Source organism: Panthera leo, chromosome F2 (genome assembly GCF_018350215.1).
Source record: "Panthera leo isolate Ple1 chromosome F2, P.leo_Ple1_pat1.1, whole genome shotgun sequence".
Taxonomy (NCBI): domain Eukaryota; kingdom Metazoa; phylum Chordata; class Mammalia; order Carnivora; family Felidae; genus Panthera; species Panthera leo.
This window is the reverse complement of record NC_056695.1, coordinates 44,872,206-44,894,439: the sequence shown is the minus strand read 5'-3', so window position 1 is coordinate 44,894,439 and position 22,234 is coordinate 44,872,206. Positions and strand designations below refer to the sequence as shown.

The 22,234-nt window shown below is 36.9% G+C and overlaps 1 protein-coding gene and 1 long non-coding RNA gene across 2 annotated transcripts in view; one reads left to right on the top strand and one right to left on the bottom strand.

The window, feature by feature from the left end:
- The window catches only part of STK3 (serine/threonine kinase 3), a 282,817-nt gene that overhangs the window by 8,757 nt on the left and 251,826 nt on the right, over positions 1 to 22,234 (top strand). The gene's annotated exons all lie outside the window — the stretch shown is intronic.
- The window catches only part of LOC122210471, a 47,891-nt gene continuing 33,825 nt past the window's right edge, over positions 8,169 to 22,234 (bottom strand). The window contains exons 3-4 of the long non-coding RNA XR_006198078.1: positions 13,887 to 14,108; positions 8,169 to 8,270 (exon numbers count right to left, since the gene is read on the bottom strand). This is a non-coding gene — a long non-coding RNA (uncharacterized LOC122210471). The remainder of the gene's footprint in view (positions 8,271 to 13,886; positions 14,109 to 22,234) is intronic.

The window sequence follows — 22,234 nt, the reverse complement described above, 5'->3', positions numbered from 1 at the left end:
GCCTGCTTCAGATTCTGTGTCTTCCTCTCTCTCTGCCCCTCCTCTGCTCATGCTCTGTCTCTCTCTGTCTCAGAAATAAATAAAAACGTCAAAAAAAAATTAAAAAAAATGTTTTTACTGCAAAAAAAAAAGCATCAGTAAAAAACAGGTGTATGGCTTAAGGCAGACACCTTTGTAATCACCAGTCAGGTTAAGAAAAAGAACTCTGCCACACTCCCTTCCTAGTGTTCCATCCCAGTCACAGCTGCCTTTCCCCATAAGTAACCCTTATCCTGACTTTTATAGTAATAACTTAAATGTGCATTGCTAAACACTCTAGGGTTAGTCTTGCCAATTAAAAAAAATAGTTTTTATAGGAGTTGTTACTTTTATTATTATTTTTAATGTTTATTTATTTTTGAGGGAGCACAAGTGGGAGAAGGGGAGAGAGAGAGGAGGACATAGGATCCAAAGCAGGCTCTGCACTGACGGCAGTGAGCCTGATGGGCTTGAACTCATGAACCATGAGATCATGACCTGAGCCAAAGTCAGACGTTCAACTGGCTGAGCCACCCAGGTGCCCAAGGAGTTGTCATTTTTAATCTTTACATTAGTTTCTCTATCCCTTTTCTTTCCTTTTTCCTGTTGAAGAACTCAAGCTGTTTATAGTTTTTCACAGCCTGGATTTTGCTGACAGCTTACACAAGGTGCAATTCTAGATATTCTTTTGCCCTCCATATTTTCTGCAAATGGGTAACTGGATCCAGAGACTGATGGGCTCAGTTTTGATCCCATAGGAATTGTTATAGGTGGTGTTTGGCAAGACTGTATTAGTCACTTCGTGTCTAGTTGTGTCTCTTTTTTCTGATATTAGCAGCTGCTGATGGTTAGTGCTTATTTCTGTTAATTCATTGGATGTTGCAAAATGGTGAATTTCTAAATACATCATTTTGTTTTCATTTATTAGTTGGAATGTTTTTATAGAGAATCACCTCCCTCATCTTTTGTTTGATTACCCAGTGGTACACTTTATAAAATAAAACAGGATAAATGCTGGATTCTTCCCCTTTATTTACACATTTTCAAGAGAATGAATTAGTTCCCTATTTTTCTCCAAAGGGAAGCAATTCTTTTTTTTTTTTTAAGTGCCATTAGGAGCTAATGGATTTAAGCATATTTAATGGATTTTATTTTATTTTTTAAAGTTTATTCATTTATTTTTTAGAGAGAGCACACGTGGGAGGGACAGAGAGAGACAGGAAGAGAGAGAATCCCAAGCAGGCTCTACACCGTCGGTGCAGAGCCCGATGTGGGGCTCGAACTGACAAATCATGACATCATGACCTGAGCTGAAACCAAGAGTTGGACACTTAACCAGCTGAGCCACCAGGCACCCCATATTTGATGGATTTTAATCCATTGCAGTTACTGTTGCTGAAATTCAAAGTGTCCCCCCGTCTTTCGTCAGTGGAAGTCCCTTCAGGGACAATGTGACCTGTAGCTTCCTCGTTGTCTGCAGTGATAAGATATTCAGGGCTCATTATGTCCATTTCCTGTCCTGGATCCGGAATCAACCATTTGTCCAAGAAGCACTACTTTCTTTTAGTGAGAAATGGTATTTCAGGACCTTAACCCTGGCACTAGTGTGGTTAGTGCCACTTTAATTTTAAATAGTGTTTTTTTCACAAATAGGAGAACTGACTCATTCTTTCCAACTGTGGGATGCTGTGTCAAAAAATCTGATAGCACTGGAAGTTTTGAGCTTCTTCCTCTGGATAATCTCTGCCATACCTTTATTTTTCTAAGTTTTAAGCCAGAAATTGGGCGTGTGTAGACAAATTCTATGGTAGAGACTATTTTGAGTGGACTTTTACCTTCATGTTCTCCCTTCTCTTACTTTGGTTACCCTTTGACCCACTATTATCCTAATATCCAGCCTTACTTCTTTCTCACCTCCTTAGGGTTTTAGGTGACCTAGTTTCTTCTTTTCTTAAACAAAAAAGATAAGAGAATAAAAGAATCCAAGACAAAAACCACCACTAGTGATAAGATTAGATTTCAGGCCTTATTTTTTAAGGTAGACCTTTTAGCTTGCTTTGTCTTGCATACATAAAAGTATATGTGTCTGTGCACAAACAAAATTCAAGGGCACCTTTTGAGGCTGCTGTATAAATCCGATTCTAACTGACTACAGTATGATGAATTGCAAAATGAAGTATATCCAGATATGAAATGCCATATGTTATTCCTTTTTAGTTTTGATATCAGCCCCTTTAGTTAAGTTTTATTGTGCTTTTGATTAGATAATACAGGATATTTGTCTCAGTGATGTGGTGGGTAATTTACATTTGATGCTGTGTCACATAACTTTAGAAAGAGTTAGTTTTGGTGTAATCACTTACTGTATTAAAAGACATTAGGTTGGATCTATAAATTGATACGTTGAACCTATAAGTTGATCTATTGTCTTGCAGTTAAACAGCAACCAGTAATTATTTTCCAATGATTATCCATTCAAACATTTTTAGTAATCAGTGAAATTTGGATCATAGATATTTGGATCATAGAGAAATGATTGCCATGAAAAAAATTTATAGTTTATGTAATTTCTAAGAATTATAAGAAATAAATGTCAAATTAAATGATGGAATGGCTGGGGCGCCTGGGTGGCTCAGTCGGTTGAGCGGCCGACTTCGGCTCAGGTCATGATCTCGCGGTCCGTGAGTTTGAGCCCCGCATTGGGCTCTGCTGACAGCTCAGAGCCTGGAGCCTGTTTCAGATTCTGTGTCTCCCTCTCTCTGACCCTCCCCTGTTCATGCTCTGTCTCTCCCTGTCGCAAAAATAAATAAAAAACGTTAAAAAAAATAAAAAAAAATAAATGATGGAATGGCATAAAATTCCAGTGGAAATTAAAAATGTATGTACTAATTAACTCTGGAGAAGAAAGTGTTTTGATGATTTTCTTTCCCTGCAGAAGGAATTTTTCTTCCATGAACTAGATTCTTATTGTATACTTCCAAGGCTTTTTGTTTTTGTTTTTCTAATAGAAGAGAATTCAGGTACTAGGCTAATGATAAGACAGTGGGATTCCCCTCTCTGCCTTTTATATAGACTCTCAGCACTTGATTAGATAGCTTTAATTAATATTCATAAATCCTTGTGATTTCAAAGAGCCTGTCAAAATAGTGATATGGTTATAATTTTAACTATAGTTAGCATCATTGTGAAGTATGGTGTACCACGTAATGGGTTTTTCTAATAAATGAAGTAAACCACTTTAAGCAATATATTTCAGGTATTTTACAAACACTTTTATATAGCCAGTTTTGACTGAAATCATACCAAAATGAAGGCACTTGGCTCAGTCTTCTGAAACTTCAAGAAAGCAAATCATCTTCTTGCTTTTCTTGTTCATAAAAAGTCATAGAGGCAGTTCATAGAACCGTTCATAATTTTAGTTCATAGAAACAGTCAAGTGTGCTCTTTTGGTGTGTTTGAAGCTTTGTTGCTGTATGTAACTGGTTTTCCCCTAAACTTAGTCTTGTCTTTTACTGTTATCTGTCATTTTCATTACTATGTCCTTCTTTAAACTGCTACTTATCTCAGAAATAATGACCTGACCTGACAGCTGCTCTCCCTTTCCGAAAGTAAAATACATGCATGTTGTGTCCGTTTTTGCTTATTAGAGGTCTTTTTCTCTTCTGGGTTCATAGCACATCTTGAAATTATCTTTTGACCAAGAGGAGGAACATTATATGCAGTGAAGGGGAGAAAAAATTATTCCAAACTTCCCTAAGTTCTTAAGTTTTAATATGAAAATAACCAAATTTTTCATCCAAAAGGGAACAGGTTATTACCTTAAGCCCACAGAATTCAGCTAAAAAATATTTCTGTCATTTTAGAACATTACTTAGATTTTGGTAACTCATGATATTATTACAAAAGTGCATTGGAATTTCAGAGGGTATTTATACTCATGCAAATACTGTAGCATTACACTTAGAATTGTTTATTTTTAATTTCTATGGGCAAAGTATTTAGGCTATTTATCTTTCTTATAATCAAAATTTTTTTCTATTAGATATCCTTGGGATTTTAAAATTTTATTTTTATTTCTAAAAAAACAAAACCAAACAGGTAAAAATAACCCCAATTTAGAAAAGCAAAAATTACTGAAGCACCTGGGTGGCTCAGTCAGTTAGGTGTCCCACTTCAGCTCAGGTCATGATCTCTCGGTTTGTGAGTTTCAGCCCTGTGTCTGGCCCTGTGCTGACAGCTCAGGCCTGGAGCCTCCTTCAGATTCTGTTTCTCCCTCTCTCTCTGCCCCTTCCTTGCTCGTGCCCTGTCTCTGTCTCTCTCTCGAAAATAAATAAACATTAAAAAAAAAGCAAAAATTGTTTTCATAAAGGATCGTAATCCTCTTAATTTGTTTACAAAGAACCACAGAGAAATACTGAGAAATGGCTTCATATGTACTGTTACTGTGTAATCAAACTGTGCTGAGAAATCAAGCAAGATAGTGTCCCATCTGCACAAATAGCAGAACTGAGCCACTGTCTTCACAGTTCTCGTCTCAATTTATGAAAGTCTGTAAACATTAAACAGAAAGCAGAGTACACAACTCACTGAATGATACGCATGTTAATACTGTCATAGTTTAAACTTTCCTTGAAATTACACTTTTATTAATGTAGGTATACCTGTAATGTATTTATGTTAATTTCAGTTAATTTTTTAAAATTTTAGTTAATTTCAGTATTCTAGGGATGGGAGTGAGGAGTTGTCAGTGTATGAGGACTAAATCCTTATATATTACCTTCAAAATTTGAAGTGCAGGAAATAAATAGGGACAAAATATATGAGTAAATCCAGTTTTAAAGTGTAGGTAGTATCTTTGGCACAAATCATAGAAGATTTTTCTGTATAGCAGGTACATGGATTGCCCTTGGCAAGTTTCATATGGAAGTTCCTCTTTTATTCTTAATCAATGAAAGATTCTCTTCCCTTTTTTAGTTCTCAAATTTAGGTATGGTTATTGAGTATTTAAAAATCTTTATAAGGACCTGGGTTAAAGTTATGAGATTTACAGTTCTGCATATTTCTTATGAGATTATTTTTAATTTTTATTTTAACAGGACACGAATATGTCAGAACATTTTCAGATGTGCTGTTTTGTGTTGTCTGCCTTTTGTGGCTTTGGTTTTTTTTTTTTTTTTTTAAACTTATTGTTAATAAATCTGCAGTACTGTGTCTTTAAAGCTAGGGAGTGTATTGCAGCATTTCTTCCAATAGGTTTGTTACAAGAAATTAAAAGGAATCCTAACGCTTTCCAGTTGAGGGTAAGTGAAACGTTCTTAGAAAATAAAAAAGACTCTGCAGGGTGAAAGAAGGGGAAAAAAAATCTCAGCTTCTTTTCCTTTAAAGCTCTTTGCCAGGAAATTATAATTTCAGAGTATTTTTGGGCAAAGAGCCCAACCTGAGAGGAAATGGTATGATAGAGCTGAAAAATAAGACTTTAATTTTGAAAAGTCTTCTATCCATTGTAGAGCATCTGTTTTCTTAGGTGGATTTCATCTCATTCTAGTGCCAATAATTAAGTAAACCCTCATAAATTTTAAGCAAATACTATATGAGATCATAAAATCACATCTATTTCACTATTAAAACAGTGGTACTCATGGCAAAACAATAAAAAGCCAGAGCTTTAGAGTCAGATAGACCTTGGTTCTCGTCTTAGTTCTGCCACTTACTCAGTGCTGTGGCGGGCAAGTTAGTTAACTTTTCTAGGTCTCCGTATACTCACTTGTAAAATGGAGGTGGTAATAGTACCTTTTCTGTGGGTTTTGTGAAGATTAAATGATTAGTAATTGTAAAGCATTTGTCTCTTAAGCCATTTTCTAAAGTGTATCAAAAATGTATCTATCACTGTCAACGTCTTTTGAGGAAACACATAGCTTTCCAAAGGATAAAAGGACGACTTTAACTTGGATACATATGTTCTAGTTGAGTTAAAAAAAAAAAATCAGTTGTGTTACTTTCGAGCTATCGAAGTATTTACAAGATGTCTGGCCTTTAAAAAGCAAAAGAGAGCAGAAAAAAAAAGATCCTTGAATTTTATTAGGTTGAGGTAAAATGTACTTCCTGGGCTTGAAGTAAAAAAGATTTTTGATTTTGTAGATTCAAGACAGAGTCGTTGTGTAACCTAGAAAATATTATTTAAGGCTAATGTTGAGACTCTTTGACATTGCTTGATAATGGAATGTTGAAGGACTAAAGGATGAAAACCTTTCATGTGTGCTAAAGTTGTTTTACTTTTATAACAGCAGTCAAGATGAAACTGCTAGGGCTGAAGCAGAGAACTTAATTTTATTTTTTAAGTTTATTTATTTATTTTGAGAGAGAACACAAGTGGGGAAGGGGCAGAGAGAGAGAATCCCAAGCACGCTCCACAATGCCAGCAAAGAGCCCAACTGAGGGCTCAAACCCATGAGATCGTGACCTGAGCTGAAGTCAGATGCCCAACTGACTGAGCCATCCAGGCACCCTGAGAACTTAATTTTAAATGAGATATCACATGTAAGATGCAGCATGGTGCTTAGCATATCGCAATAATAACAGTATGACTGTTAATAAAAGTTATGACTTATTAAATAGCTACTGTCATTAGTAATAAAGCTACCAGTAGTGTGATCACTAAAACATAGGGAAATTTGCCATAAAAGAAAAACGCATTGAAAACTACAGAGCTGAAATGAGGTAGAAGGTCCTTTAAGAGGAAGGAATCTCTGTTCTTGGAGAGTTGAAAGTTCTTTTCTTCTGCTGGATTTGCGCTCTGGCCAGATCCTCCTCTCCATGATTAGTTTCCCAAGAGATCTAGAAGGCATATTCTAATTATTCTTGACTAGGGAGCTAGATCTAGCAATGTGGAAAGTCTTCCTTTTTGTCTCTTTTTAAAGGTCTTTGGCCAGGAGTGCCTGGGTGACTCAATCAGTTGAGCATCTGACTCTTGATTTCAGTTCAGGTCATGATCTCATGGTTGTGAGATCGAGCTTCACATCGGGTTCTGTGCTGGGCCTGGAGCCTGTTTGGGATCCTTGGTCTCCTTCCTCTCTGCCCCTCCCCCCACTCAGGACAAAAAAAAAAAAAAAAAAAAAAAAGGTCTTTGGCCAAAACCAACATTCCAAGTAAAAACTGGAGAAAGGACTTGAACGGACATTTTTCCAAAGAAGATATACAAATGGACGATAAACCTGTGAAAAAACCTCAACATCACTAATTAGGGAAATGCAAATCAAAACTACAATGAAATAACTTCAGACTGTTTAGGATGACTATTTTATACGTATATAAATTTCCAGATTTATACATACAACATATATACACATACATGTATGTACATATATATGTATATATATCCATATCCAGAATATAGTGTTGTCTCAGCTTCTTTTCATTTAAAGCCAGAAAATAAATGTTGTCTAGGATGTGTAGCAATTGGACTCCTTGTACATTGGAATGTAAAATAGTACAGTCACTGTGGAAAACAGTATGATGGTTTCTTAATAAATTAAACATACAATTACCATATGATTCAGCAATTCCACTTCTAGGTAGGTATCCAAAAGAATTGAAGGCAGGGACTCAGAGATACCTGTACAGCAGAGTTTATTTTCGGCGTTATTCACGATAGCTAATAGGTAGAAGCAGCCCAAATGTCCAGTAATAGATGAGTGGATAAGCAAAACGTGGTATATACATTCTGGTATATTTTTCAGCCTTAAAAGGAATGAAATTATAATACATGCTGCATACAACATGGGTGAATCTTAAAAACATGATGAGTGAGAGAAGCCAGACACAGGACATGTGCCATACGATTCCACTTACATATGAGGTATTTAGAGTAGTCAAATTCATAGAGACAGGAAGTAATATGGTGGTTGCTAGGGACTAAAGGAGGGGAATATGGGAAGTTGTTGAATGGATGAAGAGTTTTAGTTTGGGATAATGAAAAGTCCCGGCGATGGATAGTGGTGATGGTTGCACAACAGTGTGAATGTACTCATTGCCACCTAATTGTACACTTAAAAATAGTTAAAATCGTAAATTTTATGTTATGTATATTTTACCACAACTAAAAAACAAGACAAAACAAAAAACCTTTAGCTAATCATAAGCAGCTGGCTGTGCCTTCTCTCTTCTGAAGTTTATTTAAGTCTCTTCAAAGCCAAAGAGACGTCCTTAGCAGAAGTTACCACCTGTGTACAAACTTGTAAACTGCTGCTGCAAAGCTGGAAGCAGAGAAAAGAAAGGAAGAGGATTAAATATAGTCGTTTTGGGTTTTTTTTCCCCCTGCTTTGAGCCTTTTATGATGGGCCTGTTTCTTGCATGAAGTGAGTTTAGTGTTAAAAGACTTTTCAGAAAAAGCTGTAACTTCTGACTGGCTTCCGAGCCTCAGTGTCCTAAATTTACACTGTTTCTGTCCTACCCTCATATTTTCACATAATTTTATGCAGATGATTTCATCTACTTTGTAGATAAGGTTGGGATTCTGTGACTGGCAGGAAGAAGGAAGAAGAACCACCTTAGGTATTTTCATCTTAATTTCATTTGATTGTTGTTCTTACATAATTTTTGCTCCTGTTACAGAAGGGCAGTTTCTTCTCTTCCCCTCTTTCATCTAACCTTCGAACATGTCCCTTCTTACACTTTTATAACTTTACTCTTATAATCATGTTTTTGTTCCCCAATTCTAGAATCTTTAAAAATCTCTATTTGTAAGGCTTCATTCACTTGAAACATGCTTAGGCCTTGTCTATCTAATAAAACTTCTTTAAGGTTACAGGTTTTCAGACATTGCTTGGTTGGATCGGAAACCACTTTTTTTCCCCTGTTCGTATCCCTCTCATATCTCTGTTTCTTAAAGCTTTCTCTTTCTCCAACTTTCTGCTTTTCCTGTTGCTTCTTTTTCTCTGTTTTATGTGTTCTTCTTTCAAGTTCATAATTGACATAGACCTTGCATTTTCTGTTTTCTATCTTCCTCCTCTTTTTTTTTTTATGTAGTTATTTCCTTGGTGAGTTTATCCACTCTTGTGGCTTCAACTTTGATCAAAATGATCCACAAATACACACTTTTGAGACTCAGACTTTTGTGCTCAGTCTTATTCAGTCTTTTCAGTCTATTACATAACATTGGACTACTCTGCTGTCTCCTGAAAAGCAGTATGTCTAAAACAAAGTCCTGTCTTCTATCTAACCTCTGTTGATTAGTGATGTGACTCTTTTGCCACTTTGCATTTGGTGTGTGTGTCTTCTTTCTGCTTGGTTTCCTACATTAGTTACTTTGTTACTTAGGTCCTTTAAGACCACAAGGAAGAGAGATACACAGATTATCTTCAGTAATAGAATTTTATTGCAAACATACTCAGGAAATGTGCACGGTGTGGCATGGGAAGCTGCCTAGTCAGCTGCTTTTCCATGTGATCTTCAGTATCTCTAATACTGGCTTGTGGAATAGGCTCTATTAATAAAGGGAATAGCAGCTTAGAGTCTCTTGGAAGAATGAAATGAGTTCCTGTGACCTTTGTCATCTTTGTTCATGTAACATTTACATTTTCTGTAATCTAAGGTTTAATTGGGCCATCTTGCAACCATGAAATTTGGAACGTCCCTAACGGCCTGAATTTCAGCCCTTGTATGGTTGCTTTGGCTTCTGGATCAACTTCTAGATATATGTACTTTTTTTTTTTAAGTTTATTTATTTATTTTGAGAGAGAGAGAGTGAGAGTGAGTGGGCGCACAGAAGCAGCAGAGGGGCAGAGAGAGAGAAAAAGAGAGAGAGAGAGAGAGAGGATGAGAGAGAGAATCCCAAGCAGGCTCCACACTGACAGTGCTTACTGACAGCCCACCAACGTGAGGCTTGAACTCCCGAACCACGAGATGGTGACCTGAGCAGAAATCAAGAGTCAGTCGCTTAACTGACTGAGCCACCCAGGCTCAGTATGTACTTTTTATTGCTGGGATAGTAAAGATGATTTACTTTACATGCTGCTGAAGTGAGCACATAGTAAAGCTGATTTGATTTGAAGTAGCATGTGTTGAACCATAACAATTGATACAGGAACGTAGGTTTTTCTCTATAAGCGTGCTGTGTGAGTGACAGGCGTTTTGAAGTTCCGTAAGGTTTATAGTAGCAGATTTTGGGTTTATTTATTTATTTATTTATTTTTATTAAAAAAAATTTTTTTTTAATGCTTCTTGAATTTTGAGAGAGAGACATAGAGGGTGAGCAGGGGAGGGGCAGAGAGAGAGGGAGACACAGAATCCAAAGCAGGCTTCAGGCTCTGAGCTGACAGCACAGAGCCCGACACAGGGCTCAGACTCCCAAACTGTGAGATCATGACCTGAGCCAAAGTGGTTGCTTAACCAGCTGAGCCACTCAGGCACTCCTATTCATTTATTTATTGAACCAAAGTTTATTAAACAGTAGGATGTGAGATTCTGTTTTAAGGACTTACTGGAGATATGAAGCTAGATGAGACATGATCCCTATCTTCATGGAGTTCCCATTTTAGCTCTTTAGTAATAAGCTCATACAATAAATAAATAGTAAAGGGAATAATGACTCAGTGTACTAAGTGCTCTGGGACCATAGTTACCAGCGGGATTAGTTCTCTGTGTTTCGGTGGGTAGGGATGGTGGTAGAGGAGTTTGCTATCTCTGCAAACTTCCCAGAGAAGACTTTTGAGTATATCTTTAACAAAGTGGTTAACTGACAGGCAGAGAAAAGGGGGAAGATCACGTAAGAGAGAATGGACATAGGAAGGGTATGACCTTTATATCTTGCATCATGTACAAATAACTATACAGTATCTGAATTTCTCTTGAATTTGTTCTGTCCTGTCATTTCCACTGTTAACTTTTAAGCCCAGATCCTTGTCACCACACTTCTGTATTGCAAGAAACAAAACCATCCCTTAGTTTTAAAGCTTTTTTAGTTCTTTTCTCCATTATGGAATTTGGCTTGTAGGACATTTAGAAGAATGGGAAGAAATCTCTGGAAGAAGACTATGTTGTTTATCTTACACAATTAGCAGTATTCCACCGTTGCCATAATCACCATAATGTACTTCAGAATTTCATCTCTTTGGCTCCTCTGTACCAAATTTCCTAAACCGTAATTTAAATTGCTATTTACCTAGATCATCTATCATCTCATATAATATGATATGGTGATTTGGAATCTAAGAAGCACAAAACAAGCTAAAAGTTTATCTGTTTAATCTCTTGAGTGCATAGTATATAGCATTGGGAGAAACAAACTGCTAAATCCTTTCTAGCAGATCATAGTTTAGTGGCTGTACTAGTGCGTCTTAGAGTAGAAATGACGAGTTGATTTGAAGGTGAGAAATTCCTGGGAACACTTACAAAAGAATATCCCCTTTAAAAAATGAGATTGATATATGGTACTTGATGTAGTAATAGATGGAAATTAACGAGCATGCTTTGGTATTTGCTAGCTTCCTAATGGGAAGAGGCTCTGTGCTGTATCGTGGACAGACATTGGTCTGATTTTGTTTTGCTGTTTATTAACCTAGTAACTGGGGAGGTTACTTAACACCTAGTTTTCTTACTTATAAACTGAGAATATTTTAGTAACTACCATAGAGATTGTTACAGAGATTAAATGAGAAAATGCTTGTTAAGCACTCAGCACAGGGCCAATAAAAACCCTAATAAATGTTAACTACCTGTATTATTCTCTTTCATTTAGCTCTTATGTATCTGTCTTTCATACTATCTTAGGAGCTCTGACTTGTCAAAGGCTTTATCTTAATTTTCTTTGTATTATCCCAGCATGTAGTTTATTGTCTACAAATTCAGTAAGTGTATATTAAGTGAATATAAATGGATGGATTTTTTAAATCTAGTTTTATCTGTTTTTTGTACCCAGGTTGAAGATTCATTTTAGAACATTTAGTTCTTGTAAAGATTGTATTTCCTAAGCGGTTGCAAAATTCACTCACAAGAATAAGACTGATTAACAGATATTGTTTTTAGTAGTTCTTATTGTCTAGGTCAGTTTATTAATTCAGCCTATAGAAGAGGCCTTTCTTTTCAGTGTATAAAATGACTTTATGAAATGCATTTCATGAAACAGTGAGTCATGTGGAAAAATTTTAGTTTTTTTACAAGATACAATTTTTTAAGGTTTCTCCCAATTACGTAAAAAAAAAAAAAAAATGAATGTTTATTTTAGAAACCTTATGAAACAAAAGCATAGAGGAGAGCCACTTCCCAAAATCAAACCTTGTTGCTTGGAATCCTAAAATATTTACATGCAAATATTTGAATTCCTATTATGTCCTAGGCAGTTTTTAGTGCTGGGGATATAGCCGTGAACAGAACAGAGTCTGCTGGTAGTTTGGTGCCAGTATGTGTGTGTGTCTGCACATATGCAGGTACATCTGCATTTATTATTATTTTTTTTTAACGTTTATTTATTTTTGAGACAGAGAGAGAGAGCATGAACGGGGGAGGGTCAGAGAGAGAGGGAGACACAGAATCCAAAACAGGCTCCAGGCTCTGAGCGGTCAGCACAGAGCCTGACGCGGAGCTCGAACTCACGGACCCGCGAGATCATGACCTGAGCCGAAATCGCCCGCTTAACCCGACTGAGCCACCCAGGCGCCCCAAGGTACATCTGCATTTAAAAGAAAACCTGAAAATGATTTAATTATGTGCGCATTAGGTTGTGTTCTGCCCTTTTTTCTTTTAGCAATATTGCTCACTTGTTTCATGTCAGTGAGTTTTCTACAGCGTGATATTTAGTGGCTACTTGATAATCTCATGAAGAGATATTCCTTAATTAATATAGGTTGAGACATTTAATTTACTTCTAAATTTTGGCATAATTTACAACAAATACACACTTTTTGTTTCCATTTATCTAAGATCAATCGCAGTTGATTTACTTCTTACCATTTACTCTTGAAACATAGTTTTGTACAGAAGAGAGAGTAAACCTCTGTGTTCCCGTCACTCAGTTTGAACATTTTTTAACATCTGGCCAATCTTGCATAATTTATATTTCCGTACACACACCCTACCCTTTAATAATTTGAAATAATCTCAGGTATCATATCATAGCATTCTTAACTATTTCACTATGCTTCTCTAAAAGATAAGAATATTAAACAATATATCACCATAATACCATTATCTGAGGTGTAATTTTAATTGTACCTTATTCTTGAAATGATAAAATATTGAGGGGAATTTGTAGAAAACTGAGACTAGTCTATCTAGAATGATTCCCCCACCCTCCCATTGAAGGTGTAGAAAACTTTGTATTGGGATCTTGGAAAAAATATTAACAGAAATTCTTACATTGAACAGGAAACACAAAAGTGAGATAAATAAGCTTATGGATGGGGGCAAGGTTGAAATGGGCATATAAATACTCGGTTACTGGAGAAATTGGTTATAGCTAAAAAAAAAAGAGGAATTCTAATGTTTGAAAACACTGTGAGAGAAGACTCTTTTTCTTCATGGTATTAGCAATGTCAGTATAATAGATGATGTTTTCTCTTGCTTTATGAGATGGAAAGTCAAGTGGCAGGAAAGCCAGATTATATTAGCCACTTACTTGCTTTTTGTTTTTTTAAACTAAAACACTTGACAATTTTATTTTCACATTTCATAATACAAATGAAAATTGCTTTTTTTTTTTTTTTTTTTGGTCCCTCTGCTCCCCTATGAAAACTATTCTCTCTTTGATAGGAAGGGGGAGCAAGCCTTCCCTGTCATGCTGCTAGAAAACACCCAGAATCACAGCACCATGATCTCTTGGTGAAGTAGAACAAGTGATATAAGATGGGTATAAAGAGGTTCCTGTCTCTCCTTACCTGTCTGCTTGAGTCATTCCTGGCTGAGTGGGCACCATGATGGGACGGTGGGAAGTCATCAGCGGGGGCCCAGGCGTCACTGGCACGTGGCCTCTGGTGCGCCGCCTCATTCCAGGAGGTCCCGCTGGCATTGTCCCAGGAGGAAGAGGGCCCATCATTGGCATCATGGGAGGGCCCCCATGTGGGGTGAGGAGGGCCCAGGAGACTGTGGGATCACTGCCCCTGCAGGAGGAGGAACAGAGAATGGAGTAGGAGCTATCCTCCCTTGTTGAAATACATGGTTGTTTTCTCGATCAGGTTCTGAACCTGCTCTTCTATCCATTCCTGATAGCAGTTTCTCACATTCTCTTTGTGTTTCTTACTGCTGCGGTGCGTCTTTTTCTCAGATGGAGATTTGTGGGTGAGGTATGTGTTGCAGCGGTCACAATAAAACTTAGGTCTGTTACTTTGCAGCCTGGTGGCCGCTCCGTCCCACACCACCTGGAAAGGACTGCCACTTACTTGTTTTAAAAAGACAATTCTGGGATATGTCTGCTTAAGTGTGCAATAAACCCTATGTATCACGTTCCATGAGAGAAATATCTTGTGGGTGATTTGTTCTTCACAGAATTCCCTAGCACCTGGGAGGGCGTATGTTCTAAAGACACTCATTAAGAATTTTTTTGGATATCTGATTAAATACATGTAATTATAATGAAATTCTGAGGTGTTAAAAACCACATGTCAAGTATAGAGGAAATTACACTCATGACGTTGTGTTTACCGAGGCAATAAAATAGGAAAATGTGTTTATGTGTGTGTGTGTATATATATTTTAATTTTTTTTTTAATGTTTATTTTTGAGAGACAGAGAGAGACAGAGCTTGAGCAGGGGAGGGGCAGAGAGAGAGGGAGATAGAGAATCTGAAGCAGGCTCCAGGCTCCGTGTCGTTAGCACAGAGCCTGACGTGGGGCTCGAACCCACAAACTGTGAGATCATGACCTGAGCCAAAGTTGGATGCTCAACCAACTGGGCCACCCAGGCACCCCAATGTGTATATATATTTTAAATTGGCTTTTAATTATGAGTTTTTTTAAAGTAGGCTTCACCCTAGGTGTGAGGCTTGAACTCATGACCCTGGGTGACTGAGCCACCCAGCCGACCCTCAGTATGAGTTTTTTAAGCTGTAAGGGTTTTCAAAGCAGACAATATAAAAGTTATTTAAAATTAAACCATAATTGAAATGATTCGTTTTCATTTAAAACACCAGAAAGGGAAAGAGGAAATGAAGACAAACGACATAAACCAGGAATTGTTTATGAAAATAAATCATGTGTTTTCACTTGACAGACACCCTAGAGACCATCTTTTTGCTTAAGTTACATTAGTGACATTTCACTTATTCAACATGTTGAGAAAATGAGACCTGTGGACTAATAGAAAATTCTCATTGAGTTAATCAAATTACTGGATACGTTTTAGAGGACCTATGACTTGTTTGTTTAAAGTGAGCCAGATTATGAGCCTGCTTTGAAGAAAACTTTCATAACTTCTGAAGAAGTATGTAGTGGTTAGATTACCTTTTGGTTTAGTATTAAAGAGATTTGTTAGTATAAGGCTGTCTCCCTCACTATATCATGTGCATGGCTCACTTGAGCTACTGATGCTTGCTTAGCCATGAAGGACACGAAGCACCCTTGCTTTCTGAGGTATAATAGTGAATATTTTGAAAAAAATTTTTTTTTAATTTTTTTTTTTCAACGTTTTTTATTTATTTTTGGGACAGAGAGAGACAGAGCATGAACGGGGGAGGGGCAGAGAGAGAGGGAGACACAGAATCGGAAACAGGCTCCAGGCTCCGAGCCATCAGCCCAGAGCCTGACGCGGGGCTCGAACTCACGGACCGCGAGATCGTGACCTGGCTGAAGTCGGACGCTTAACCGACTGCGCCACCCAGGCGCCCCAGTGAATATTTTGAAAATTTAAGAGACTGACTTCTCTTTCTGGTAGGGATATAGTCTTTGGTTCATGGTATCTACTTTGCTCTTTTCCCCTGCTCATTAGCCCCTTCCTATTTTTCTTTGTTTCTTACCTGGTCCATATCTTCAGCTGTTCTTTTGCCCCTATCTTTAACTCCTTTGTCTCATTGTTCTTATGTGGCATGTGTCTGGCACAATGTCAGATTTCGCTGTTTGCTTTCTCCTTGCCTGCTTTAAGACCTGTGAGCAATGGGGCGTCTGGGTGGCTCAGTTGGTTAAGTGTCCGACTTTGGCTCAGGTCATGATCTCACAGTTCGTGAGTTCGAACCCCACATCAGGCTGTCTGCTGTCAGTACAAAGCTCGCTTCGGATCCTGTCTCTCTCTCTCTGCCCCTCCCCTGCTCACGCACTCTCTCTCTCTCTCTCTCTCAAAAAAAAAAAAAAAAAAAAAAAAAAAAAAAAAAAAAAAAAGACTTGTGAGCAGTGCTGAAGAAAATATGAAACTTCGAAGATTGCCATTTTAAATTGATGGTCTCTAACAAGGCCTCAGCAAGGCCTCAACAAGGCCTCAACAAGGCCTGTAGTGCTATCTAGTAATCCTATTAAACTTCATGAGATTTTTTTGTTTTGTTTTGGTTCTCCACTCTGGCTATTTCAAATATAGTTTTATATTCTCAAATCTCAGACTTTAACTTCCTCACTCACAGCAGATGAATATCCCTCTGACTTCCTAAAGCAAATAGAAGTCAGTATATGAGAGCTCCCTTAACTTTCTACCATTTACTGTTTAAGTCTGCCTATCATATCCTCCTATTATGAGAGAGGTGTCTGCAGCCCTTTGAGGTTAAAGCAGTCCCATCCACATGTGCTTTCCATCTCATTCTTCCACCCTTTTCAGGGACGTGCTTTAGTAGTTATGTCTTGTTCTCACTTGTATTTTCAATTTTCCTTTATTTTACTAATTCATTCAAAATATCATTTACCCTTTTTCAAGCATTTCTAATGGTTTTTGTTTGTTTGTTTGGCTTTATGTTCCTTCTCAAACTCATGTCTCCAGTCACTTATCCTTTCTAGAAACTTCCAAGTGGACTGCGATCCATAATTGTTGTCTCTACCTCTTCACTTTATTCTGTTGTCTCAAAACATTGCAGTTTGGTTTCTGCCTTTACCACTCCACTAAATTGCTCTTGCTGTAATCACCAATAATTTCCTTACAACTTTTTTGGGTAAATGTTATAGAGATATAATTTGCATAGAATAAGGTTCACTCTTTTAGTTTGGCTTTTTTTTTGGTTCAGCAATAGTCATTTTGAGATTTGTTCAAGATCTTGAATGTAGTAGTTTGTTAGGTTTTATTATTATTATTATTATTATTATTATTATTATGAGTATTATTCCAGTGTATGGATTTACCATAGTTTGTTTATTCATCTGCTAATTGATGGACATTTGGAATTTTTTTTAAAGTAGGTTTTATGCCCTGCTTGGAGCCCAGTGTGGGGCTTGAACTCACGACCCTGAGATCAAGACCTGAGCTGAGATCAAGAGTTAGGACACTTAACCGACTGAGCCACTCAGGGACCTCTGGAATTTTTTTTTCTTCCAGTTTTTGATTTTGAATAAGGCCGCTATGAGTTTTTGTGTACAAGTCTTTGGTGGACATAGGTTCTTAAATACCTAGGAATAGAATTGCTGGTTTGTATAAGTGTGTGCCTAAAAGTTTATAACAACTGCTAACCTGTTTTTTGAATTGACTAATTTTTCATTTCCAATATCAATGTATGAGAGAGATCCTCTTGTTCCATATCCTTATTAATACTTGTTATTGTCTTTATAATTTTAGCCCTTTTTGTGGGTGGTATTATTTTATTGTAGTTTTATTTTTCATTTCCCTCATGACGCAATGTGCTTATTAGCCATTTGTATATTTTTTGTGAAATGTTTGCACGTATTTTTTGCCATTTTTATCTTTGGGTTTTTGTTGTACTATTGATAAAAATTCTTTATATATTAGAGTACAATTCCTGTATCACATTTTTTTTCCCCCAGAGCCACTTCTACTAGGTAATTTTATATCAGTGTTTGCATGTGTGTGTTTGTGTCTTGGATTCAAGTGAAAGTAGTACATCACCCCCAAAAGCAAGGAAAGCGACCCTTCGTCAAAAGATGAAATAGTCAGCCAAACCAAAATCAGAGATGATCCAGATGTTGGAACTGTCATACAGGGACTTTGAAATTACAGTGATTGCTATGTTAAAAGTATCTGGTGAAAGGTGGACAACACCAGTGAAGAGTCAGGAGAATTCACCAGAGCAATGGAAATTATTGGGGAAAAAAAGGTAAATAAAGATACGAGAAATAAAAGACACGAAATAAAGAACTTAAATTGGTTGATAGTATTGTTTGTCTTGTATATCCTTACTGATATTTTGTAAACTTATTGTGTAAATTACTGAGAGAGGAGTGTCAAAATCTCCAGTGATTATTATTTTGGATTTGTACTTTTCTCCTTTCAATTCTTTCAGTTTTTGTTCCATGGTTTTATAGCTATGTTTTAGGATGCTTACATGTGTAGGGTTCTGTCTTCTTGATAAATTGATCCTTTTGTCATTATGAAATACCTTCTTTATCTCTGGTGGCATTAATTTCTCTGCAGTCTTCTTTGCCTGATATTAATACAGCCACTTTAGCTTTGTTTTGATTAGTTTCTCATGGTATGTATTTTCCCTCCTTTTATTTAATGTCTTTGAGTTTTTTTGTAGATAGGATGTAGTTGGATCTTGCCTTTTTAATCCAGTCTCACAATCTCTCTTTTAATTGAGTGATTTGACTCCATATATATTTAATGTAACTAATCAATAGAATTTTGTTAACTGCATTTTTCTCCAGTTTTTTGTCTTAATACTTGCTCAAGGGATTATAGTATGTGTCTTTATTATAACCAATTTTGGGTTGACTTAATTCTGGTAAAATATAGCAAGTTTTCTTCAATATAGCTCCATTTCTTTTCCCTTTGTTTTATTATGTGTAGTGTGTGTGTGTGTGTGTGTGTGTGTGTGTGTGTGTATAATACCTCAGAATGTTACTTCAGTGATACAATACTATAATTATTGATTCAAACAGTCTTTTGTTTTTTAAGATAAATTGATCTTTTATGTTTATGCAAATATTTACCATTTCCTTTAATCCAGAAGTTCTTTATTATTTCTTGTAGAGAAGCTCTCCTAGCAAGAGATTCTTTCAGTTTTTGTTTATCTGGGGATGTCCTTATTTCCCCTTCATTTTTGGAAGAGGAATTTGTTGGATTTAGAATTTTTTCAGCACTCTGAGTGTTTCCTTTCACTGTATTCTGACTGGCATGGTTTCTGATGAGAAGTCAGCTGTTACTCATATTCTTCTTGTTCTGCTGTTCATGATGAGTCATTTTCAGTTGTCTTTTGGCAGTTTGACTACGGTGTGTCTAGCTGTGGATCTTTTTGTGTTTATCCTACTTGGGGTTTGTTTACCTCTTGGATGTGTACATTAATGCTTTTTAAACCTTAATTTTTCAAATTTGGGAAGTTTTCAGCTACTGTTTTTTCAAATAATTGTTTCTGCCCCTTAGTCTCTCTTTTCTCCTGAGACTCCCATTACATGTGTATTGCTATGTTGTATGTATCACCAGTCTCTGAGACTCTATGTCTTCATCTTCTCTCTCTCTCTCTTTTATTCAGCTATCTGAAAGTCTATTGATTCTTTCATCTTTTTTTTTGATTCTTTCATCTTTTATCTCAGATATGCTGTTGAGTTCTTCTAGTATATTTTTATGAGAGATTTATTTTTCAAGTCTAAATTTGACATTTGTATTAGTTTCTATTTGTCTATTGAGATTCTCTGTTGAGTCATTTTCAAGATATTTTTCTTTAATTTCTTGAACACAGATTCATCTTTTTAAGCATATCTAAAATAACCAATTTGAAACCTTTTTCGTATATATTCAATATCTAGGTCCACTGTAAATCATTTTTCTTCTTTTTTAAAAATTTTAAAAATTTTATTTATTTTTGAGAGAGAGACAGAGTGTAAGTAGAGGAGGGGCAGAGAGAGAGGGAGACACGGAATTTGAAGCAGGCTCCAGGCTCTGATCTGTCACCACAGAGCCCGAAGTGGGGCCCAAACTCATGAACTGTTTGATCACTACTTAATCTGAAGTCTGACGCTTAACTGAGCCACCCAGGCACCCCTGTAAATCATTTTCTATGACTGTTTTCTTTTCTGCTGATTGCTCTTTATTGACTGCTTCCTGAATATGCTTTCCTGTTTCTTTGTATGTTTCATAATCTTTTTGTTGTTGTTGTTGTTTTGTTTAAAACTAGACTTTTAAAATAATACACTGTAGACACTCTAGTTTCTCTCCTTTTTCCTCCAGTTTTTTTTTTTTTTCTTTTTATACCACCTTGGAGTTAAACTGTGGCATTTATCTTCTTGCAGTATTTGGCTATTAATGCCTCTGCTCATTTTTTAATTTTTAATTTTCTAGCCAGGATTATTTGAAATTGCCTCTTTTCTACATAACTTAGTGATCAGCCAGTGATTTGGGCAGAGGTTGTGCTTAAACACCTTGAACCTTTATGCCTTCTACTCTCTGCTGATAGAGCTGTGTATGTATTGGGGGAGGGCATTCAAAGCTGTAGCTAGTTTTCAAGTCTTTTTTGGCTTTTACTTTTCATGGGTTTTTGTTGGGTCTCCTATGCTTGTGTGCATATTTTTCTAGTCAGCCATAATATATGGAGAACTCATCTCACCCTTTCATTTTCAGATTCTTCCTGTTAAATTTCTGGCTAGTTTGTTGTTTACCCAAGCTTGAATGTCAAAGCTGTGGGTTTGACAATTTGTTTATTATTAGGCTTACCATCTTTAGTTGACAAAACTGCCAGTTTTTGATTCATGTCCCAAATTGAGTCCATTTTTTTCTGGCAGCAAAGTTGCTACTTTTCATAGTCAACCTTGTCCTAGTAAAACTATAGTTCTTGCTACTGATGGAATTGGGGGACAGGTGATGGTAACAGCCCTAGGCTGGAAGGCCACACAGTCTTTCTGTTGTTACTCAAAGCCATTGCAAGGTTTTAAGAATAAATGCTTTTCAATATGTTGGCTGCTTTTGTTTCAATTTTTCGAGTCATAAACTGGTTGATTTTGACAACTTGTTCAGTGTTTTTGTTTGAGGAGCATATGTCAGCCTCTTCACACTATCATATCCAAAAGTAGGGGGATTTCCTGATATATTTTAGTTTAAATCTACAGTCTTTCCATTTTTCTCTGTTTGTCACGATCTGTTCTTTTTTCCTTCCCTACCCCCCCCCCCCGCCCTGTCCCCAACTCATGCCTTTTTGGATAGAGTAATTTTTATTCCATTTTATCTCCACTATTGATGAATTAGTGGTACCTCATTGCTTTCCTTTTTTTTTTTTTTTTTTAATTTTTTAATGTTTATTTTTGAGAGACAGAGACAGAGCATGAACAGGGGAGGGTCAGAGAGAGAGGGAGACACAGAATCTGAAACAGCCTCCAGGCTCTGAGCTGTCAGCACAGAGCCCGATGTGGGGCCCGAACTCACGAACTGTGAGATCACGACCTAAGCTGAAGTCTGACGCCTAACTGACTGAGCCACCCAGGCGCCCCTCGTTGCTTTCTATTCTTAGTGATTCCTCGAAGGTTTACAATATGAATCTTTAACTTATCAAAAATCTTTCTTCAAATACTTAAAAAAATTTTTTTTAAATGTTTATTTAAGAGACAGAAACAGAGCACGAGTGGGGGAAGGACAGAGAGAGGAGACACAGAATCCTAAGTAGGCTCCAGGCTCTGAGCTGTCAGCACAGAGAGCCCGGTGCAGGGCTCGAACTCACGAAGAGCAAGATCATGACCTGAGCTGAAGTCAGACGCTTAACCGACTGAGCCACCCAGGCACTCCTTTCTTCAAATACTTTTATACCACTTCACACATCATGTGAGGCCCTTGTAAGAGTACATTTCTTTTTCATCTCTCTTCCTTTGTGCTGCTTTGTACTATATTTTACTTGTACATATGTTATTTAACCCCATGTTAGTTGTTATTTTTGGTTTAAACAGTTATGTTTTAAATAAATGAAAAAATGGAGAAGTTTTTCTTTTTTTCTGTTTTTCTAAGTCACTAAGACCTTGTGTTTATTTTTTGTTTATTTAGTTTAGATGTTTATTTTGAGGGAGAGAGCATGCACATGCATGTAGGGGAGGAACACAGAAAGAGACAGAATCCCAAGCAGACTCCCTTCTGTCAGCATAGAGCCTGATGTGGGGCTTGCACTCACGAACCATGAGATCATGACCTGAGCTGAAACTGAGAGTGTGATGCTCAACCAATTGAACCA